Genomic DNA, 15,180 nt, shown 5'->3' with positions numbered 1-15,180 from the left:
GATCTAGTTGGTCTATATAGTTGTTCAATTCTAAGGTTTCTCTGTTGAGTTTTTGCCCTGTTGATCTGTCCAAAGATGAGAGTGGTGTGTTAAAGTCAGCAACAATCACTGTGCTTCAATCTATGTATGGTTTCACTGAAAGTAAAGTTTGCTTAATGAAGTTCAGAGCTCCGGGATTCGGTGTGTAGATATTTAGTATGGTTATGTCCTCCTGGAGGAAAGATCCCTTTAGTAGTATGTAGTAACCTTCTTTGTCTTTTCTCACTAATTTTAGTTTGAAGTCTATTTTATCTGATATGAGGATGGCAACTCCAGCCTGTTTATGGGGACCATTAGCTTGATAGAGTTTATTCCAACCTCTCATTTTCAAAAGATGTTTGTTTTTTTGGGTAAGATATGTCTCTTGAAGAAAGAAGAATGATGGATCCTGTTTTTTGATCTAACTAGATAAACTATGTCATTTAATTAGAAAGTTAAGTCCATTGATATTGAGAGTCAGGATTGAGAAATATTTATTAGTTCCTGCCATTTTTTACAAGTTTCATTAGGGCCTGTGTCTTGATAGTTTTTGTGGTACTTAGATGTTATGAGTTTTAGGTGCCATGTTTTTCTCTGTATTACATTTGTGTTGGTTTTCCAAGCGTAGAACATCTTTGAGAATTTTCTGTAATGTTGGTTTTGTTGATACATAATGTTGAAGCTTTTCATTGGAATGGAAAGTTTTTATTGTTCCCTCAGTTATGAATGAGAGCTTAGCTGGGTACAGTATTCTTCGCTGGTAGTTATTTGACAACAGGGCATGGCATATATCATTCCAATCTCTTCTTGCTTGCATGGTCTCTGCTGAGAAATCTGGACTTATTCTGATTGGTTTGCCTTTATAGGTGATTGTTCTCTTCTCCCTGGCTGCTTTTGGGATCCTGTCTTTGGCCTCTGTTGATTCAGTTCGGTGTCCTTTTTCTGGTCAGGTCTATTTGGGGTTCTAAAAGCTTCTTGTACCTGGATGGGCCTGCCCTTCTGGATATTTGGGAAGTTCTCTGAGATGATTCCCTGAAGTACATTTCCAATACCATTGACCTCATTCTCCAGACCCTCCTCAATACCAATTAGCCTTATGTTAGGCTTCCTAATTTTATCTTGGACCTCCTGTAGCATTTTCGCATATTTCCTAGATTTGAACTGACTCATTTTCTGTTCTTTTTCTATAACAACTAAATTATCTTCAACCCCGGGAATTCTCTCCTCTGCATTGTCTAATCTGCTATCAAACCTATCTACTTTATCTTCATCTCCCTTGCTTCTAATTGCTCATTTTTGATGCCTTGCATCTCTTGTTTTAGATCATGTATGGATTTCTTTAGCTCCTTGATTTCCATTTGAGTGTTTGGACATTTGCTGGAGTTCGGTCACCTTTTTGTTTGTGGATTCTATGAATTCCTCCATTTTTCTTTGAACAGCCTTTATTATGGCCTCCTTTATGGCTTCCCCTTTTTCACATATCACCTTGTTTATGGTTTCCTCTTGTTTAGCTGTGGCTTCCTCCCTTATCTCTTTCTTTATGTTTTCACATTTTTCATTAATGATGTTTATCAATTACATTTGTATAGCACTTGGAAGACTCTCCTCTAGATTTGCCACTGAGTGCTCTGTTGCCTGTTTATATTGGGTGGGAGATGCTATTCCTTGATTTGAGATTTTTCTTGAGTTTCTTATTCTGCCCATTTGAGGTTGGGAACAAGATTAACACTAAACAAGATTATAAATTTTCAGACATAACCAACCTAGACCTTTTTAGTTGGCTGACAATAGATATTAGCTCTTTTAGATTGGTAATAACACTCTCTCTTTCTTTTTGTACACTTACATACAAATCTAATACAATCACAGATGACTAATTTATGACCAAAACAATAAGCCCCTCAATCCAATCTCTATTGTATTTAAGTCCCTCTGGACATAGAGTATAATTGAACACCTAGATACAAAGCATTGCTCAACAACCATCAAATGTAGATCTATGCATTATAAGAGTTGAAGGATGAACAGAGGACCAGAGATAGAAAAATAATATAAAAGACAACAATGGAGGTAGGAAAAGAATAATGCAGGAGTGTAAGAATATTGTAGTAATGAAGAAAGGGTATCGTGTAAGGATAACTAACCTAAGGTGATAGACAGGTAGATTATTTGTGTAGGAAATTTAGATTAACTTAGATAAAACTTATCAAAATAAGAAGAGTAATAAGAAGAATATACAGAGAAAAGAGAGAGGTTGATATAGGAGATTTCAATTATACCATTTTTAGAAAGGAAAAAAAGAAACAAAACAACAACAAAATAAAAGAAAACAGATCACACACACACAAACAAACAAAAAAGAAAAGAAAAGAAAAGAAAAGAAAAGGTGGGGGGAGATTCCTCACTGATCTGAGTTCTTACCCAAGAAGTACTAGGATTGAGAACCAGGAGTCTAAAAAGCAGGTGACTATATCAATATGGGTATCGTTTTTATTCAGACTGTACCCAGAGCTATCACTGTGTTTCTAGGAACGACCACAGTGACAGCAGGATTGCGGGAAAACAGAGGAGAAAAAAAGAAAAAAAAACGAATGAATCATAACATTAGAAAAAAAGGTGTAGGTTAAATGGCAAAGAGAAAAAAAAGAACATTTAAAAATGCAAATGAAATAGGGTTAAAAAAATGAAAAAGGGTCAAGACCTAAGGAACAAAAGGTGCATGGTATCCTTAATATGCGGTTATTAAATCCAAAGTGTACAAGAGCGAGGACTCAATAACTGCATACCCAAAGCTATGGACATGGTAATGGAAATAAAAACATAAGTATATAGACAAAAGAACCTCTGACTCTATAATCATAATGTTTTATTTCATAAATTGATATGTTTCTATGACATACAAACCATTAGCTTAATTTTGATTAAGTTCTAAATACTAAGTCCCAGAGAATGTAATTAGAGATTCCCTCCCTGAAAAATTGTTTGTTAAACTTGTCATTTAAAATATGATATAAACATAAGCCATATAATTAATGATTGTTGTTCTTAAGGTACTATGCTATCTCTCATCACTTCTACTGTCCCTTGGTTATCTCATATTGTTACACTATCTCACTTTGTTACCTGGTATATCGGATATATTTGTATTTGGTTATCTGAAATTGGATAGGGAACAGGGGAAAACAAGATGAAGGGTGGGGGAGGGGGAAGGGAAATGGGGACCAAACATGTGAAAGGGTATCAATGTATGGGAATTAATACACCATCTATCTGGCAAGTATCATGTTACCCTTCTATTAATTACAATAAAAATATATTAAAAAATAAATAAATAAAAATAAAAAAGGGTATTCTTCAGGTTTTTTTTTTTTGGTGGAGGGCAGGATAGGAAACTTGTGTCTCCAGTAAATTAGGGATCCAAACCCTTCATAAGGTCTTTTTCTCTTGCGGTTTGGCTTTGCGGTTTTTCGGATGAGATTGCTTGTTTGGTAAAACAAAGCTGAAAGATCCGCGGGTGGCTTTGTTTACCAGGTCTGTGGTAGGCACAGGAGACGGACTTCAGCAGCGCTGGGACAGGATTTTCTGCTAAGGGATCTCTGTTTTGCCAGGTAGAAAGATGGTGCTGTCAGCAACACCTCTCAGGCTCCAATTGCTTTGGCCTGAGTCCTTGCCAGCAGTCAAGATGGCGATGCTATCAGCTGGTGGGAGAGGGGCTCCCTCCCAGTGCCGTTCCCAGAGCAGAAGTGGAAACTTCTCCTCGGAGGTCCGTGAAGCTGGCAATTCCGTTCATGGCCAGGTGTTGGCTCTGGGCTCGTGCATGCTCTGTGTGGCATTGTCTGCAGCTGGTGGGTCTGCACTGTCGAGACAGTGCTGCCTCTGCTCGGATTCAGAAGAGCCTTTGTCTCCCCTGCCGCTCCGCGGTGGAGCTCCACGCTCTCTTTTCGCGCTGGTATTCTTCCTTTTTTTCCTTTTTTTCCTCTCTGCCTGAATTCTCTGTGGTCCTAAATCTTATTTAGGATCAATTTCTGGTAGAGGACTGTCTCCTGCACTGCCAGTACATGAATCTTGGCAGGAGCTCAGTACGTCTCACCATGAACCACCGACATCTTCTGCCGATCCCCTCAACTTTTGGTTTTTATAGATTCAAAACATCCATTTCTATCCCTGGGAGATCATTAATCCACAATTCCTATAAAGAACCATAAATGTGTTCAACTCAGTAGAAGTGTATATCTACTTGTTCAATAAATATTTAGCTGGAAGTGTAATTCAGTGGTAGAGCACATGTCTGAATGCAAGAGGCCTGTGTTCTATCTCCAGCACCACAAAAATCAAGAAACAAAAAATATATAAATTAAAGTCTATGATATTAAATAGTGTAAGACAAAACCTTGTCAGTTATTACTTGTTTGCAATCTATTAAGAAAAGTGATCAAAGGGACGGAAGATGGCGCCGAGACAATGGGACGCTGCCTAGCTTTCTCTCACAAAAAGAGAGAAGCAGGGAGTGCCACGAGCCAACTACCTTAAGAAATCCACAATAACAAACTCAAAAAGCAGCAGAGAAGGACTCAAACCGGAAAAGAAATCCAGATAAAGCTCACATACAACTTTCTCAAAGAATTCGGAACGTGAGGACCCCTCCCCCACCCCTGGACACCGACTCTGAGACTCGAAAAGCGGCAGCTGAGGGCGCCGGGCCAGCCAGCCCCGACAGCTGCAGAAACCAGCATAGGACTGGGCCAGTAAGCAGCAGAAGCAGTGGAATCCAGACGCGGAACCAGAACAACAAGCAGCGGAACCCATACTCGGAACACAGGCGGCGGAGGAGACCCGAGGTGAGTGAAAGACTCCCCACCACGGTGGAACACCCACAGATGGAACGCAGAGGTCTCCCTCCCTCAGGCCATTGACTGGAGACTGACAGGGGGCGGTGCTAAGACCCAGCACCCCACCAAGGGAGGCGGAGCTGTCCCAACTCGCTCCCGCCCAACAGGCTCAACTACCAGCCCTCTGACTGGAGACTGACAGGCAGGCTACACTAAGACTCAGCACCCCACAAGGGGAGGCAGAACTGTCCCAGCTCCCACCCACCCAACAGTTTCCACTCCCAGGCCACTGAATCTGGAGAGTGGAAGGTGCTGAGTCCCTGCATTACAGCAGCGGGTGGGGTGGGCGGGAAAATAGGAACCAGCATCTGTCCCCCTCAAATCTTGAGCAGGGCATCCTCCAGCTCGGAATCCTAAGCAAGACAGCACCGAGGGGCCCCCCACAATCACAGACTCTCTGACAAAGCAGTGGCAACACAGCAGGGATCTGAAGGGCCAACCAGCAGCCAAGCTTGCCTTCGGAAAATCTGAAAGGCGAGGCTCCGCCCTTTGAGCCCACATTCTCAGCTGGGCCCCACCCCTGGGGACAGAGTGGTCTCCTGCTAGTCCTGCTGAGAGTCCCTGGAAACTCTCAAACCCCAGACCCTTGGCCGGGGGCCGCCCCCGGAAACAGCACAGGAAAACGTCTGCCCAGCACGCTCAGACTGAAGCTGGCAGATCCATCCCATGGCCCACTGTGAGGCCACTGGTTGGGCTGAGAGGTAGTCGTGCAGCAGCACATAAGTTTTATCTAATACTTTCCAAACTCTGTACTCAAATACGCTACCTACTTACCCACTTAGGTCAGTTATCCTTACGCTATACACTATACCTTTTCTTCATTACTATAATAATCTTACACTCCTACGTTAATCCTCTTGTACCTCCCCTAATCTTTCTCATTCTATTTTTCTATCTCTGGTCCTCTGTTCGTCTTTCAACCCTTATAATGCATGGATCTACACTTGATGGCTGTTGAAGCAATACTATATATCTAGGAGTTCAGAGGGACTTAAATACAATAGAGATTGGATTGACAGGATTATTATTTTGGTCATAAATCACTCATCAGTGGTTGTATTAGACTGGTCTGTAAGTGCACAAAAAGAAAGAGTGATAACACCAATCAAAAATTGTGAACATCTAGTGTCTGCTAGCTACAGAGGTCTAGGTTGGTTATATCTGAAACACAGTAATTGTGTGCCCTTAGGTCAAATAACTACTAACCAAGCATACTGTACACAGCTAAGCTCTCATTCATAACTGAGGGAACAATAAAAACATTCCATTCCAGGGAAAAGCTGCAACAATATGTAGCAACCAAACCAACACTACAGAAAATTCTCAGAGATGTTCTACACATAGAAAACCAAAATAAATGCAATATAGGGAAAGAAATGGCACCTAAGCATCATACCATCTAAGGACCACAAGAACTGTCAAGACACAGGCTCTAATAAAAGCTTTTAAAAATGATAGGAATTAATACGTATCTCTCAAACCTGACCCTCAATATCAATGGACTTAACTCTCCAATTAATGGCATAGGCTGTCTAGTTGGATCAAAAAGCAAGAGCCATCGTTCTGCTGTCTTCAAGAGACACATCTTACCCAAAAAAACAAGGACAAAAATCACATGATTGTCTCAATAGTTGAGGAAAAGGCATTTGACAAGATCCTACACCACTTTATGTTGAAAGCTCTGGAGAAACTAGGAATCCATGGAACATTCCTCAATATAATAAAGGCTGTGTTTGACAAACCCACTGCTAGTATTGCACTTAATGGCAAAAAGCTAAAGCCATTCCCTGTAAAATCAGGAACGAGAAGGATGCCCACTCTCTCCATTCCTCTTTAACATAGTATTAGAATTCCTAGCCAGTGCAATAAGGCAAGAAGAAAGCATACAGTGGATCCAAATAGGGAAAGAGGAAGTAAAACTATCCCTCTTTGCAGATGACATGATTCTGTACTTAAAGAATCCTGTAGACTCTACTCCCAAGCTCCTTGAGCTGATTCAAATCTTTGAAAGGGTAGCGGGCTATAAAATTTACCCTCAAGAATTTAGAATCCTGTCCCTCCCCTCAACAGCCCCCTCCCTCAGGCCAATGACTAGAGATTGACAGGCGGGCTACCCATAAGACCCAGCACCCCACCAAGGGAGGCGGGGCTGTCCCAACTCCCACCCGCCCAACGGGCTCAACCCCCAGCCCTCTGACTGCAGACTGACAAGTGGGCGGACCCTAAGACTCAGCACCCCACCAGGGGAGGCGGAGCTGTCCCAGCTCCCACCCGCCCACCAGGCTCCTCACCCAGGCCACTGGATCTGGAGAGTGGACAGCTTTGGCACCCTGCCTTACAACAGTGGGTAGGGGGTGCGGGTAAATAGGAGCCAGCATCTGCCCCCCCCTCAATTCTTGAGCAGGGCATCCTCCAGCTGGTAATCCTGAGCAAGACACCACCGAGGGCCCCCCCCACAGTCACAGACTCTGACAAAGCAGTGGAAACACAGCAGGGATCTGAAGGGCCTACCAGCAGCCAAGCTCCCCTTCTGAGAACAAAATAGGCGTGGCTCCGCCCTTGGAGCCCATGTCCCCAGCTGGGCCCCACCTGTGGGAACAGAGGGGCCTCCTGCTGGTCCTGCTGAGAGCTCCTGAAACTCTCAATCCCCACACCCTTGGCTTGGGGCCGCCCCTGGAAGCAGCACAGGAAAACCTCTCCCAACCACGCTCAGACGGAAGCTCGCAGATCCATCCCATGGCCCACTGTGAGGCCACTGGTTGGACTAAGAGCTAGTCCTGCAGCAACTCATAAGTTTTATTCTAATACTTTCCAAACTTTGTACTCAAATACTCTACCTACTTACCCCCTGACCTCTCTCATTCTATTTTTCTATCTCTGGACCTCAGCTCCTCTTTCAACCCTTATACTGCATGGATCTACACTTGATGGCTGTTGAGCAACATTGTATATCTAGGTGTTTAATTATTCTCTAGGCTCAGAGGGACTTAAAGACAATAGAGATTGGGTTGAGAGGCTTATTGGTTTGGATATAAATCGCTTATCAGTGAATAATTAGACTAGTCGGTAACTGCACAAAAAGAAAGAGTGATAACACCAATCAAAACTTGTGAACATCTAGAGTCTGCCAGCTACAGAGGTCTAGGTTGGTTATATCTGAAAAACTATAATCGTGTTTAGTATTAATCTTGCTCCCATTTTCAAATGGGCAGAACAAGAAACTCAAGAAAAATGTCAAATCAAGAAACAACACCTCCCACCTCCCCCACCCAATGTAAACAGCCAATGGAACAGTCACTGGCAAGCCTAGAGGAGAGTCTTCCAAGTGCTGTACAAATGCAACTGATAAACATCATTAATGAAAAATGTGAAAATATAAAGAAAGAGATAAGGGAGGAAGCCATAGCTGAACAAGAGGAAACCATAAACAAGGTGATAAGTAAAAAAGAAGAAGCCATAAAGGAGGCCATAATAAAGGCTGTTCAAAGAAAGATGGATGAATTCATAGAATCCACAAATAAAAAGGTGACCGAACTCCAGCAAATGTTCAAAGAAAATAAAGCTACTGAGCTAACCACTCAAATGGAAATCAAGGAGCTAAAGAAATCCGTACATGATCTAAAAGAAGAGATGCAAGGCATCAAAAATGAGCAATTAGTAGCAAGGGAGATGAAAAATAAAGTAGATAGCTTTGATAGCAGGTTAGACAATGCAGAGGAGAGAATTTCCGGGCTGAAGATAATATAGTTATTATAGACAAAGAACAGAAAATGAGTCAATCCAAATCTAGGAAAAATGAGAGAGCGCTTCAGGAGGTCCAAGATACAATTAGGATGCCTAATTTAAGGCTAATTGGTATTGAGGAGGGGCTGGAGAAAGAGGTCAATGGTATTGGAAACATACTTTAGGGATGTTGGGGACCGACTGTGGGATCAATGACCTTGGACCTGACCTTGGACCTACACAAGGGTATACACAAGGAAGTAACTCTTATCAGGATGACTTTAAGCAATGTCAATCAGTTCTTATCATGATGACTTTAAGCAATGTCAATCAGTTCTTATCATGATGACTTTAAGCAATGTTAATCCTTTCTCAATTATCCTATATGTGATTTGTTTACTATTTTGTATGAATGTAGCCTCTGGCAGTTCCCTAGTTTTAAGAAGAGTATTTAAGGTCGGAACTTAAAATAAACGACACAGTCTTAGGCAGCAGTCTGGAGCTCACAGACTTCTTGGACTGCTGACTTGGGCTGTAGTCCTCCCGAACTCCATCTGTTTGTCTCTCTTCTATTTTTTCCTAGTCCTTGCCCCTATTTCAGGAATCCCAATCCACGAACCCTGGTTTGCTGCCGGCTGGCTCCGGCAACTGGCGCCCGAACAGGGACCCTGAAAATCTGGGACGAAGGCGGAGGACCCCGCTTTGGTGAGTAACACATCGTAGGACTTTTAAGAGAGTGAGAGAGCGGGAGGCTGTATTATCCATAGTAAAAATTATGGCTCAAGTTAATAGTTATACGTCATATTTACCGATCTTAACAGGCCTACTTGAAGCCCACGGAACGTGGGTGGAAGAAGAGATGCTTCAGAGCTTCCTACAGTTTCTCGAGGAGGCATGCCCGAGGTCTATAGAGGAGGAATTCCAAAAAACCTGGCAGCGGATAGGAAAAAGAATTCAAGATTATTATAATGTATATGGCCCCGAAAAGACCCCAGAAGAGGTTATTGATGTATGGAATTTAGTAAGTGAATGCATAGATCCTCAACATGAGAATGCTGAACTTAATCTTGAATTAAGGGAACTTTATGAATTAAAGGACCCTTCTAAAAAACCTGAGGCTGAGCCATATGCCGCAGCCCAAGAGAGTCTAAGTGAGATCTTGAAAAGGGAACAACAACCAGTAGATATTGAGTATCAGAATTCAAATTTGAATATGAGGGAGGAAAGTTATGATGAGCCGATGGAGGACCGGATAGCTACGATAGAAAAGAGGTTAGAAGAAATCCTACATCTACTATCTAAAATGGGGAAAGAGCAGAGAGCCCCCCCAGAAGTAGGAAGGAGATATGACCCTCAGGCCACTATGGTTTCTGATTCTAAATCCTACCTCTCACACCCACCGCCTCAGGCTGCAGCCTTACGGGCCCAATCGCTTTTTCAACCTTTCAAGCCTAAAAGCCCTAGCAACAAATCCCTTTTAACAGGCACTACAACCAGGCACAGTGCATCACAATTAAACCTGGCTCAGGCTGCTAGAGAGAGGGAAGATATTTCAGAGCCTCGATGCTTCCCTAGTTTAGTTGATCAGGATGAACAAGTATACCATCAACCTGTTACTGTTAAACTATTGCAGGATTTAAAGAGTGCCTGCTCCCAATATGGGCCAACTGCCCCTTTTACTCAAGTAATATTAGAGGCCGCGTGTGCTGGTATTGTATGCCCAAATGACTGGAAGCGGCTTGCCAGAGCATGCCTTAGTGCGGGAGAGTACTTATTATGGGAGACAGAGTTCACTGCACAGTGTCGGGCTAAAATTGAAACAAATAGGTCTAAGAACCTGCCTTACACTTTTGATCAGTTGTTAGGAGAGGGAATCTATAAAAACACCGAAGATCAATTGGGTTATGCAAAGGAAGCCTATTTACAAATAAATGCTGCGGCGAAAGAGACTTGGAAAAGGTTACGTAATTCCAATTGTACAAAAAATTTAGTAGAAGTTAAACAGGGACCGAATGAACCTTATCTAGAATTTTTGTCTCGATTAATGGAGACTGCAGACCACCTAGTACAAGATGAGAACGCAAGGAAGATTATAGTTAGACACATAGCCTATGAAAATGCCAACGCCGCCTGTCAGGCGGCTATCAGACCCCATAGGAATAAGGGAGGAATCACGGACTTTATTTCACTATGTGTTGATATTGGACCCTCCCATGTACAAGGCCTTACTTTAGCCGCCGCTCCTCAAGGAAAGACTGCTACTGAATTTCTAAAATATAGAGGCCAGAGGCCAGAGGCCCGGGCTGCTAGACCCCCAGGGCGTTGCTTCCCTTGTGGACAAATAGGACATTGGATGACGCAATGCCCACGCCAGGCCAGGTTAAAGAGAGAAAAATTACCTGGCACATGTCCACACTGTGGTAAAGGGAAGCACTGGGCTAAAGATTGCAGGTCAAGAACAGATCGCAATGGCCGCCCGTTTTCGGGAAACTGGAGAAGGGGCCAGCCTCTGGCCCCGCAAAACCATGGGGCAGTCCCTCCCTCTTCTGGGCCACAAGTAAATCTTCTAACAACCCCCCAAAATCAGTCTCCAGCCTCTTCCGTGCCACCCCAGGCAGCGCAGGATTGGACCTCTGTTCCTCCACCTGCTCAGTATTGACCCCAGAGATGGGGACACAAGCTCTCCCCACGGGGGTCTTCGGTCCCCTTCCCCCAGGAGTGGCTGGATTGCTGTTAGGGCGAAGTAGCTCAGCCCTTAAAGGGATACAGATTACACCTGGCAAAATTGACCAGGATTTCACTGGAGAAATCAAAGTTATGTCCTCTGCCCCGAAACACGTAGTATCAATCCCAGCCGGTCAAAAATTAGCACAACTAATACTTGTCCCTTTATCTCATGGGGAGACTGCTAATTCTTCTGCCCCATGCGGACAGAGAGGATTTGGATCCTCTGATATCTATTGGGTACAAAGCATAAAACAAGAGAAGCCTGAGATGACTATATTTATACAAGAAAAACCCTTTAAAGGAATATTAGACACAGGAGCAGACGTGTCTGTAATATCTAAAAAGCATTGGCCAGCCCAATGGCCCCTGACAACCTCTATGACTTCCCTACAGGGGATTGGGCAAGCAACTGACCCACAGCAGAGCAGTGCGATCCTTGTTTGGAGAGATGAGGAAGGGCACTCTGGTCATTTTCAGCCATTTGTCTTGGATCATCTGCCAATTAATTTATGGGGTCGTGATATCATGGAAAAAATGGGAGTGTATATGTTTAGTCCTAGTGCTGCGGTCATTAAGCAGTTACTTGATCAAGGCCTCCTCCCCTTTAGGGGACTAGGCTGAGCAGCACAGGGGGAGCTAGAGCCACTCCAACCCCAGTCTCACCCCCTGAGACAAGGATTAGGGTATTCTTTAACGGGGGCTGTTGTTTGTCCTGCCCCTCATGCTGATCCCATAAATTGGCTCTCGGAAGAACCGGTATGGGTCGAACAGTGGCCTCTTTCTCTAGAAAAGATCATTGCAGTTCACCAGCTGGTACAGGAACAACTAGACTTGGGACATGTGGCCCCTTCTAACTCTCCATGGAATTCTCCAATTTTTGTTATAAAGAAAAAGTCAGGTAAATGGAGGCTGTTACAGGATCTGAGAAAGGTAAATGCAACTATGGAACTTATGGGAGCCTTACAGCCCGGCTTGCCTTCACCCATGGCAATCCCAAAGGATACTTACAAGATTATTATAGATTTGAAGGATTGTTTCTATACTATACCCCTGGCGCCTCAAGACTGTAAGCGCTTTGCCTTCAGTGTCCCCTCTGTTAATTTTAAAGAACCCATGAAGCGATATCACTGGCTTGTGCTCCCACAGGGCATGGCAAATAGCCCAACTTTATGTCAAAGTTTTGTAGCCAGAGCCATTTCTTCCACCCGTGAAAAATTTTCTTCTGTTTATATTGTTCATTATATGGACGACATCTTGTTGGCTTGTTCTGACCCTATCGTCGTACGACAAGCCTTTGGACAACTAAAGCAAGATCTGAGCCTCTTTGGCCTTATAATAGCAGCTGAAAAGGTTCAGGAACACCCCCCTTTTACGTATTTAGGCCATATATTAAGCCCACACTATTTTAAAAGCCAAAAAATACAATTAAAAACTTCACACTTAAGAACCCTTCATGATTTTCAGCAATTCTTAGGAGATATAAATTGGCTTCGGCCTTATCTAAAGCTGTCCACAGGAGAGTTAAAACCCCTCTTTGATCTCTTAAAAGGAGATACCAACCCTACATCCTTGCGCAATTTAAATCCTGACGCCAGGAGGGCCATCCAAATCGTAGAAAAGGCAATTTCACAGCAACAAGTGACCTATTGTGACTACTCTAAACCATGGGGAGTTTACATTTTAGCTACTTCTCACTCCACAACTGCTGTATTGTGGCAGGATGGCCCACTTTTATGGCTTTATCTACCATCAACACCCGGCAAAGTGCTGACCCCCTACTACGAATTGGTAGCTAATCTGATACATATGTGCCGAGTGGATTCCCGTAAATATTTAGGTCAGGAACCTCATTTTATCTGTGTCCCATATAATTTACAACAACAAGATTGGCTATTAGCCCATTGCGATTCTTGGGCCATTGCTTGGGCCAATTATACGGGAAAAATTTTGCATCACTACCCGTCTAACAAACTCCTCCAATTTGCTGCATGTCATACGTTCCTCTTTCCTTCCATAGTACAGGCCTCGCCTTTATCTTCTGCCGCTTTAGTATTTACAGATGGATCCTCTAATGGAACGGCTGCTTTGACCATTAATGGGAAAACTGAATCTTGGGTTATGGGTTTTTCCTCCGCCCAAGAGGTAGAGTTAGAGGCTGTTTTACAAGCACTCGTCCTGTTACAAGACGAGCCCTTTAACTTATACTCAGACAGCCAATATGTAATTCATGCTCTTCAAGTCACAGAAACTGTTCCCTTTATTGGAACTACTAACTCCAATATCCAGACCCAATTTCGCCAAGTACAAACTTTGCTTTGTTCTCGCAACCACCCCTGTTTTTTTGGCTTCATTCGAGCTCACACTAATCTTCCTGGCCCTTTAAGTGAGGGTAACGCAGTTACTGATTCTGCCACCAGAGTTTATTTAACTCAAGTCGAACTTGCTAAGCAGTCACATGCCATCCATCATCAAAACAGCCGAGCCTTGCGCCGACAGTTTAAATTATCTAGAGAAGCGGCACGTCAAATAGTTAAAACTTGCTCCAACTGTGTGCCCTTCTCACCAGCTCCTCATTTAGGTATAAATCCACGAGGACTGCTTTCTAATCACATTTGGCAGATTGATGTCACACATGTTCCATCATTTGGCCGATTAAAATATGTTCATGTTACTGTAGATACTTATTCTAATTTTATCCTAGCCACCCCCCTTGCTGGGGAAGCTACTAAACATTGTATTTCTCACTGCATTCGATGTTTTGCTGTGATGGGGATTCCCTTGCAAATAAAAACAGATAATGGCCCTGGCTATGCAGGCCAAGCATTTCAGTCCTTCTGCCATTCTTATAATATCACTCATATTACAGGCATTCCTTACAATCCTCAAGGTCAAGGCATCGTGGAGAGAGCTAATGGATTATTAAAACATCAAATTGCTAAAATACAGAAAGGAGAGTCGTATCCCGCTACCTCTGTGAATATACTTAATCATGCTTTATTTGTTTTAAATTTTTTGAATCTGGATTCAAATAATTTATCTGCTGCTCAGCGATTCTGGGAAAAAAGAGAGCAGCGTGATTTTGCCTTAGTAAAATGGAAGGATCCCCTAACTGGTGCTTGGCACGGACCAGATCCTGTTCTAACCTGGGGTAGAGGGCATGTATGTGTTTTCTCACAGGAAGAAAATGATGCCCGCTGGCTGCCTGAACGCTATGTTCGGATTGTGGAGAGTGACAGTGGTCATCCAAGCAGCGACCCACTGGACCTTCACCCCCAACCCTCCAGTAATGCATCCAGTAATGCGGAAAAGACCTGAATTCATGTTTTTGTGTTAAGTGTAAAAGTCTCTGTTTCTTTGTCTTGTTCATGTTACATATTTTTTCTTGTCCAGTTTTGTCTTTGAAATTGGTACCAGTTTTAAATATGGATCCTTATGTTTTTTCTAAAGTTTTGTTTTGAACCTGGTTCTCACCTGCAAGAGTAAAATTGGCAAAGCTCTCTTGACACAAACTTCCGGAAAATGAATGGCCAATATTAATTTTGTGCACTTTAAAATCTTTGAGTATGAATGTGTGTGAATGAGTGAGTGAACATGTTCAAGGTTTAATCAAGAAAATCATTTAGGTTTGAATTATTGCATTGTTTTAAAGAGGGGGGAGAATGGAATGATAGATCAGCAAAAAAAAAATGAACTTGATGCTTGTATGACAGCTCTTAAGTCCCATTTAGAAGGTCGAATCAGTAGATTGGAGAGAGAACCCCGAGAGCATCAAGGGAGGCACTTAGAGCAGAGAAAAGAGCCTCAAGAACGAACTAGTAAGGTC

At 43.0% G+C, this 15,180-nt stretch overlaps 1 long non-coding RNA gene across 1 annotated transcript in view; it reads left to right on the top strand.

Moving 5' to 3' along the window:
• The window catches only part of LOC150041195 (uncharacterized), a 346,544-nt gene extending 331,664 nt beyond the window's left edge, over positions 1-14,880 (top strand). The window contains exons 2-3 of the long non-coding RNA XR_016533772.1: positions 9,214-9,335; positions 14,535-14,880. This is a non-coding gene — a long non-coding RNA (uncharacterized LOC150041195). The remainder of the gene's footprint in view (positions 1-9,213; positions 9,336-14,534) is intronic.
• Positions 14,881-15,180: the final 300 nt, after the last annotated feature.

The sequence above is a fragment of the Megascapheus bottae genome, chromosome X, assembly GCF_031878675.1.
Source record: "Megascapheus bottae isolate mThoBot1 chromosome X, mThoBot2.hap1, whole genome shotgun sequence".
NCBI lineage: Eukaryota > Metazoa > Chordata > Mammalia > Rodentia > Geomyidae > Megascapheus > Megascapheus bottae.
Note: the sequence above shows the minus strand (reverse complement) of the source record. Positions and strands in the feature narration are given on the sequence as shown.